The sequence below is a fragment of the Pinus tabuliformis genome, chromosome 1_2 (assembly GCF_031772625.1).
Source record: "Pinus tabuliformis cultivar Carrire ecotype Pingquan chromosome 1_2, CPIR1, whole genome shotgun sequence".
Lineage (NCBI taxonomy): Eukaryota > Viridiplantae > Streptophyta > Pinopsida > Pinales > Pinaceae > Pinus > Pinus tabuliformis.
In genome coordinates, this window is record NC_142298.1 from 182,631,300 (window position 1) to 182,640,896 (window position 9,597).

The 9,597-nt window shown below is 34.0% G+C and overlaps 1 pseudogene; it reads right to left on the minus strand.

The window, feature by feature from the left end:
• The window catches only part of LOC149205099 (putative magnesium transporter NIPA1), a 29,513-nt pseudogene extending 20,548 nt beyond the window's left edge, over positions 1–8,965 (minus strand).
• Positions 8,966–9,597: the final 632 nt, after the last annotated feature.

Consider the following 9,597-nt stretch of genomic DNA (forward strand, 5'->3'; position numbering starts at 1 on the left):
TATATTGTGGTCATGTGGTAGCATTTCCTTTGAAACATTCTAGATGAATTAAGAGGCTAGAACATGTAGATTTTTCTTGTGAATCAGTAATACTTGTGGTTAAAGCAATAATGTTTCTTGATATGACCCATGATTTTCATTATTTTCCATATTTCTATTCAAGTTCACACTTTCTTGGTAGTTTTATGGAGATAATATTAGTGATGTTATCCATATTGGAATCAACCTAGGGAAATTTTGGTGCATATTGGGTGGAAAAAGGACATATTGTTAGAGCATTTCTTAGAGAGGGCTACCATCGGGACATTTTCAAATCAGAACAAAAAAGGTACCAAATTGATATCATGTGGAGAAATTAACCTTTCTATGAGTGAGATTATTTCTAAAACTAAAAAAAAACATTCAAACATTGCTAGTAAATAACATTGAAGACACCAGTTGAAGTGAAACATCAAATATGACAATTGGGATTACTTAGCCCCACTGATAGAAGAGAATTAAAGAGTTGTGTTGATGAAGTACATGAAACCAACACTAAGATTATTGCAGCAAGGCAATATAATGACACATAAGCGACACTCTATTGAAGGTCAATCATTCTATTGCTAAACAATAAGGTTTCGGAAAACTCCAGGAAATATGTGGTCACTTCACTCCAACAAAGGATGAGGGTTCTGTTGTACTTGTAATAATAACGTGATATAGAAATCAAAGATTTGAATATCTAGACTAGTGCAAGAGCAATGATATCAATTAATTTCATCATGTGGAGAAATTAAGCTTTCTATGAGTGAGATTGTTTCTAAAGCTAAAAAAACATTCAAACATTGCTAGTAAATAACATTGAAGACACTAGTTGAAGTGAAACATCAAAAATGACAACTGGGGTTACTTAGCCCTACTCATATAAGAGAATTAAAGAGTTGTGTTGATGAAGTACATGAATCCAACACTAATATTGTTACAACAAGGCAATATAATGACACTGAAGTGACACTCTATTGAAGGCCAATCATTCTATTGCCAAAAAATAAGGTTTAGGAAAACTCTAGGAAATATGTGGTCACTTCACTCAAACAAAGGATTAGGTCTCTATTGTACTTGCAATAATAAAGTGATATAGAAATCAAAGTTTTGATTATTTAGACTAGTGCAATAGCAATGATAACAGTGAATTTCAACTCGTCGCCCCCCCGCCCCTTCCCCCCCCCCCCCCCCCCCCACACACACAAACACAACATGCTTGTTGATTAAAAAGGGCAGTACAAAATGAAAATCGAGTGGTTTTCACTTGGGCGTACTACCTACATTCCATTGGGTCCCCCTCCCCTCCCCATCTTTTATTACAAAACAAGCCCAAAAATGCACAAAAAAATCCAATAAGTGGCACAAAATCATGACGACCTCAACGACATGCTTAATGAAAGCCTGTCTCAACCCCTTCTCTATTTCTTATCATTGCTTATTAGACTTCGTCATACCTGAAATAGGAGATTTTAGAGGAATGGGGGAAATAGATTAGGGTAATCCATAATTCCAACTAATAAGAATTATGGGATAGAGTGACCATTGGTTGTCAAAAACATTAGCTTTAATTAGATATAGGCCAACATAATGAACTGGATATGGATGCTAAAATGACAATAAGGATTTTACAATCACATTGCAACATCCACCACCACCCCATGTTATGAAGAGACAGATGTCAAATCAATATCTACTCATATGCATGCAAGCCATTATGGCAAGGAGTGCGAACAATGAAGGGTGATTAGTAATCATGGCATCTCGCAAGAGGGGTGTTATCTTTATAATAATGCTAGGGATAACACACATCTGTTGTTTATGGAATTTACCAACCAAAATGAACACTTAAAAAGAAAAATAGGAAGAAGGATTGGGCAGTTTTGTTGTCTATGTCATTTATCAACCAAAATGAACACTGAAAGAGAAAATTAGGAAGAGGGATTGGGCTACCACAACCATCTCCTCCAAGAAATGTCTACTTTGGAAATTAAGATGTGTAAGAATTTATGGGGTCCTCCTAATCTTCATTTAGTTAGTTTGTTGATATTAGTTCCATTAGCACCATAGCCAAATGTGTCATCAATAAAGTGGGCTTCTAAGACCCTTAGTATCCACATTTTGCATCACCATTTGTCATCTACAAAGGTAGAGAGGTCAAGTAGAAACCCACCAAAGGTAGTTAGCAACTCAAGGGTCATTATTCCTTTGTGGGTTAAAATTTCAAGGAATAACACCATTTTCAAAGGCAAGGAAGGTGAGTGCGATAAAGGTAGACCAATCCACACTAGAGCTCATCAAGGGGCAAAGGAGTTTATAGAGGGGTATATAAGGAGGAAATTCCACCAAACATTCAAGAGGAAATAGAGACAACAAGGGAGGCAATAAATATGGAACACAAGTTCATCCATAATGCAAATATAAATGACGAGATAGGAAACTAGATAGAAAACATTAGAAACCCCAAATCTAAGAACACCAAATACCTCAAGGCAGTTGATTTATACTAACAAATGAAGGCAATAATAGGCAAGGTGCTAGAAGAGAGGAATGAGAGCTTCCACAAAATACTACCACAACTAAATAAGTTCAAATCCAAGTCAAATTTGTAGATACCAAAATTATAGCCTTAACTAAAAATATCGTTGGCATAGAGTTTGCAACATCAAAGCATACTTCAAGGCAAACAACAAATGCTCTAATAAACATCCCTCTAAATGATCTCCAACATACACAAATTTATTGTTTTTTTATTCCTAATAGAAATAACAATTATGTAAATCTCTATAATTTTAGCACCAACATAGATCCATGTTAACCCAAAATTTATTAAGTGCCAAGAGGGATCAAATATCTCGAGGTGCAAACATTCCTTCAAGTTTTATGCTCTAAAAGAGATTTGCATCTCAACAAAATAGGAGTCGTCTAACGAGGTGGAGGAATTGCCCGGACGACCAAAAGTGGCCGGAATCCGGGCAAAAAAATTTCAAAATATCTTGTAGAGGCATTGTTTGAATCATGTTTTTGATGGTGGAAATGGATTCAGCACCATCAAAAACGTCTAGGACACCTCAACTTTTGAAGTTTAACAACTATAACTTGGATTTACAAAAAGCCTTGCCGGATTTTCTCTAAATATGACTGGAATTTCCATAACTTTCTAGGCAACTCCTCCATCTCATTAGACTATGCGTTTAATCCCTCTTAACACTTTATATATTTAAGATAAATATATATATATATATATAAACAATTTGTTGTATCCCCGAAGGTTGGCTCAATTGGTCAAGTCCCTGTCGTTAAAGCACCTTTGCTATTGAGAGGTCACGGGTTCAATTCTCTTGACACCCTTGGGGTTAGGTTCCATGGTTAAGCATACAAGAAGTGATTCCTTTGGGTGGATCTGTTTAGTACAAATATGTCATGGACGTAGTAATCACTAATCTCTAAGTTCCGTAAACCACATAAAAAAAATGAAAATAAAAAATAATATAAACAATTTGTTTTGAAAAAAAGACTAACAACCCCCAAGGGTTAGCTGAATTGGTAGAGGTCATGTTGTTAAAGCACCTTTCCATTGGGAAGTCACTAGTTCAATTCTCCTCAATGCCCTTGGAGTTAGGCTTTGACCGGTTTGGTCAAGGGAAGTGGTCCCTTAGGGTGGACCTACCCTGATTTTCCGCGGAGAAAAAAAAAGACTAACAAAAAAACATATTTTTTTACTACTAGCCTAATTTCTGAGTGATAAAGCAATAAGAATCAATATGTATACATGAATATTCTTATTTTAATATAACTTAAATTGTTTGCTAGCTTACCCAACAATATTATTTAGCCATCAAGCATAAAGAAACTCTAAAACAAACTAAAATGAATGCAATATAATTATTATGATTATCAGAAAATTTAAACACAATTGCATTCTTATTTTAATATAAGATCAATTATTTGCTAATTTAACCAATGTGATTATTTAGCCACCAATCATAAAAAGAAAATATAAAAAACAGAGCTAAAAAGAACATAGTATGATTATTATGACTAACACAACATACAAATTAAATGGCTAGTAATATTGATAAGCATCAATCCATAAGTATCAAAACACTTCAGCATATATATCAAGTTGCTAAAATTAAAAAAATCATAACAATTAATTAAATTATAAGTTTATTTAAAAATAATAATATTTTTTATTATTATTAATGATAAAAAAAATTATATAAGCTAAACATATATACTTTAAAAAAATTGCATAATAAATTTCTTAACCCTTCACGGTGGACTTATCATAAAGATTCTTACTTTGAAAAGTGACTTTGTTACAATACCATATTCCCAAAAATCATTATTCATATTTTTTTTAATTAAGAAATTTAGTTAGAAGGGGAAAAAGGCATAATTACTTTGGAAATAAATACCAGTCTTTAATTTGTGTATACTACTAAGAATATTCTAGAATATTATATTAAAATTAAATTCTTACCATTCATCTAAAAATTATTAATAATTAAATTAAAATTTTGAATCTTCTATTCTAAAATAAACATGCCTATCAACATAATTATTAAAAATAAATAAATAAATAAATTATCGAAAAATTTAAGCACCGATTTTAAAATGGGCTTACCTACTACAACATGTCTTCAACCAAATTATTCCTCATAATGCAAGAGAAATCAGTCTCCAACAACGATACTAAACGTTATATATCAGTCATGTGTCATTAATAAAAGTACAATCGTCAAACTATAAATAAATGGGGGTCATGTGTCATTAATAAAAGTACAATCGTCAAACTATAAATAAATGTCCCCAACGTTAAACAAACAAGTGAACAATTAATGAAGTTCAATGTGGTTGCATAGCATGAAGCATTTTTAAACATGTGATATAGTGGATATAATATAAACACACAAACAACGCATCAATGGAAAAAACTAGATACTTACATTGGCAACATCAAAGCCAAAGACACCAAAAACTTCAAGGCAATTGATCTATACTAACAAATGGAAATAATAATAGGCAAGGTGTTACTAGAGACGAATGATACCTACCAAGAAATATTTCCACAAATAAAGTGTGATACCAAGTCAAAATTGTAAAGGCCAAGAATATAGCCTTACTAAAATGCCCATAGCCTAGAATTTGCAAGATGAAAGCATACTCCAAGACAAGCATCCAATGCTTTGATCAACATTACTCTAAATGATCTCCAACATACACAATTTTTTTTTGTATTCCTCATAAGAATAGCAACTAGCATTTGCACTAAAATGTGAAAGAGTAGGCAGATAGAAATGTAGATGAATGTAGAGTGACAGAAAGGTAGCACTGCAAGAAACAAGGATGTGGATGTGGAAGGGCATGATAAATCAATTTTGCATCTAAAATTTTGGTTGATATTTTTTTTCTTTTGCAGTGAAGCTAACAAAAACAATGTTGGCTGAATCAACTAATCATTCAATGGATTCAAAGGGAATATTAAATCATCTTCATTTCATTAATAAATTGCCCAAGGCAAGATTATTCAGCGTAGTTCATATATTCATGTAGCAAGATGTCTCTCATATCCTGCCTGCACAAAAGAGAATTCAAGTAGAATTTGTAGGGAAATCTGATTCGATATGTGAAAATGTCATCCAGTTTGAAGTGGGCATGGCTCTTGCACTCTCGGCTAGGGAAACCAAAATAAAAATTGTACACTCCAGAGCCCTTACATGCACTTTGATGACATGTGGAAAAAAAATTCCACATTGCTTTTAAATCTAACTCTGAAAATGGCTCAAGTGCTCAAATAGGTGGAGCAGAGGATTAGACTTCCACTCTCCAAACTATACTATCAATATTTTGCCGAGGCTTTCCCAAAGTAGCCACCTTTGATATGTTGTTTCCAATAGTAAATTTTCCTCCATCTTCACAAGGAAGTTTACAGGTCTTACTCATAGGACTACATTTTTTCTACAGTAGGAATAAAGCAATCCACAGACAGTCTAAGAACATTGAAGGCAACTTCTTCGATCGTCCACACCTCTTCCATACGATTCTTTGTGTGGTTCACTGCAACCTCTCTGAATATGAACAAGGAAAGATTTGTTTGGCCGAAATGAGCAATCATGACACCATCTACAACTTTGTAGACCTCCAAGAATGAATTTATTGTCGTTTCCCGGTAAATCGCATAACCTCCAGTGGATTGAATGTGAGTAAAATGAGAACCCTTCATGTAAATCAAAAGGCCACTTCTCTGGCTGAAGTAGCCAAAAAGAACATGCCTAATAATGTTTTCAAGACCATCACTCCTAGATGTCAATGTTGATGGATTTGCTGAAAGCTTGAGGATGAAGTAGTCTTCTGCATTGATTTGCTTCTCCCCAATGCGTTTTGCATTGGAAAACATGGTTGCAGTTGATCTTAGATCTAAACCATGCACAAAGGACAAGCCAGTGACATGATTAATTAAGCATCGACAATTTTTGTAAAGAAAGCTTGTTAATTGTCCCAGGTTCATAATCATCCAATCAAATATTCAAGTTTGTTCAATTCTTTATCACTAACATTGGAATTCGATGTTAGTTTATTTTAGATAACCATTATACTCTACCATTACGATGGAAATTTGGATAGATGGATGGAATGCTCTGTTAATATTGGAAACCAATAGATATACAATCATTAGAGGTTTGATAGATAGCCTAGCAAAAATGTCCTTTTTTATACTAATTAATATATTACTGGCTAAATTGACAAAAAAGAAGTAATGTATTTTTTTTTTCACTTATGGTTCACAGATACCCATGGTTAGTGGGTCCGCTACGTCTAGGTTTGTTCAATGCTAGGGTGGACCCCACCCGAAGGGGGTCACACCCCTCGGCCTATTTACTGACCTGACCCCAAGAGCTTTCGGGATTCGACCCTATGACCTCCCATTGGCGAGGCACTTGATTTGACCGATTGAGCTAACTCTTGGGGCTTAAAGAAGTAATGTATTATAATGTGAAAAATATGTTTTCTTCAAGAGTATTAAGTGTCAGAGTATAATTTAGGAGATATTTTTGGATGATAGGTTAAGGTGATGATAGAACATGTATTTAGGATCTTTAGAGAGAATAGTATGATCTTTGCAGATATTATGAAATTCTATTTAGCATCCGCGTATCTTTTTTATTGATGCAAACACAAAAAAAATTCCACAGAATTAAAAATTAAAAAATAATAATAATATCCTATGAACATTATTTAGAATTAATATAATTATTCAGAATAATTTATTTATTATTGTGGTATTAATTAGTTCATGATGCGCACATTTGCAAGGAAAGTGCACATAAAATGGATGGACTGGAGCATAGATACAAGCATGTGAACATTCCAACAAAATATATGTAAGCACACAAGCAAGAAAGGGAAACAAGGCAAGTATGAATATAAGCAATCAAGCATGCTAAATTTCAATTTATTTCTGTAGTTGATTGTCTATATGTGATATGGTGAGACCACTCAACTCCTTGATATCTTCCAAGATTTGAAACTTGCTTTAAAATAATGGATCTTTAACCTAGACAAAAAGGCACCCTAGAAGGCTTTTTATACATTGAATACGTGAAATGGGGATAGATAATGACATGGTATAAGCATTCTATTCCAGACATGTCAAAATACAAAAAAGATGTAACTAACCTTGTTTAAATAATTCATTCACATTACAACACATGTAATTGCCATCATAGTAAAGAACCATGTTCCAAGGTTAAAAAGTTGATTTGTTCCCTTTGTGATAAGATTTATGGCAATTCCCATGGTTTTTATACTCATGACCTGCAAAAGAAACATCACAACATTTTAAGGTAGCATAATATTGAAGGAATCAATCCAAAGAGATCATTTTAGTTTGTCGAATTTCCCTTCCTTTGGACATGCCAAAGCTAAAAGAATGTCTGGTTTGAATAGGAAGAGTAAATAGAAGTTAAAAGTAGAAAGTATCTTTACCTTTATTGAGCCTGTTAGATAACAAATGCCCATATACACTAACATGTATGTGTGTCCGTAGTGTGGTACAGAGTGGAAATTTAGCACCATAACTACAACGGTCATGACTACCATGTATAACAAAAATGTTGATAGATGAAAGGAAGAATAAATTAAATGTCCATTCAAAATAACAAAGATGTTTCCCTTTTCATCTTGAAGCAATCCAAGCTCCATAAAACACGTAGAAAAACATAGTGATATTTGAAAAGGATGTCTTCTTAAGAGAATATAAGAGAAGCTTATTACTAGGTTGAGTAACAGATGCCAAATTTTTGTGACTAAATCAATAAAACGCTCTTGGGGTGAATGAATTACAATAATCGTAGAACCAACTATGCATATGAGGCATCCTAGTATACCCATCTAATGCAAGGTCTCTTTTAAGATAAAGTGCGCCAATACAACACTGCATTACAATAACACAAGTAATTCTTAGAATCTAGCATGCAAGTTGTGGTCTTACAAAATTGACAAAGGTGCAATGCTGGACTTTACTCACTTGACAATGATAGTCACCCAGAGGTGTAACCAGAACAACTGGAGCAAAGACAAAACCTACAAAATTCGCAGCCTCACCCTTAATCACTATTATCAGGTCACCAAACACATTATCTAATTGCTTCAACAAAATAAAATGATAATGAGTACCCATGACAGGTCAAATTCTTTATGTTATGTATATGTCACATCTTTATATATGACAACATTCAATGTAACACAAAAAGTTTACAAACTTACTGGTGATCATTCCTTAACACCAGAGAGGTTCTAGAAGATATGTGTAGCCATCTACACATGTACAAAGAGCAGGAAATCATAATCAAACTTGAACCTATCCCAATATAAAAATATTGCCCGCTAATGTCACATACAACCAAGTACATGAATTCACCAAGAGCATAGCCATTTGTTGTTGGAAATAATACTGAGAGGGGGGGGGGTGAATCAGTATTATCAAATTCTTATCAATCTATCTTCCTTATTTATACTTTGAATAATTCTTAAAATATTGATCATTACTTTGTATGTCGGTATCATAAAATAATGAGCAGGAACAAGAAAAGCAAATAGTCACACAAAAGAACACCAGATATAAGGTGGAAACCCAATGTGGGTGAAAACCACCTGCTGCAATATGTCTCTATCTTCTTTCAATTAGAAACTCCTTTTACAATGATTTTGTACTCGTGCAGTCCTTTACCAGTACGCAGGCTACAACCTGAAGAGAGCTATAACCCTCTCTCGTTCTCCAGCTTCTCCTGGAAGGGAGCTACAACCCCCTTAGCTCTTGTACTAGCCAAGATACTAGTACGTAGGTGCTGGCCTACTGAAGGCTACAACCTTCTCTTTCTTCCAAGGACCATGTTTCATAAATTTTCAGACTGGATCCATGAACATCAATCAATCATCAAGTATATCTGCATCAAACAATCTCCTTTTCCCAATTAACACTGAATCAAGTAAACACTTCTCTGACAGCTGTACCCAGAACACAGTAACAGTAACCACACACCAAATTCTGAACCCAAAATACTGCAG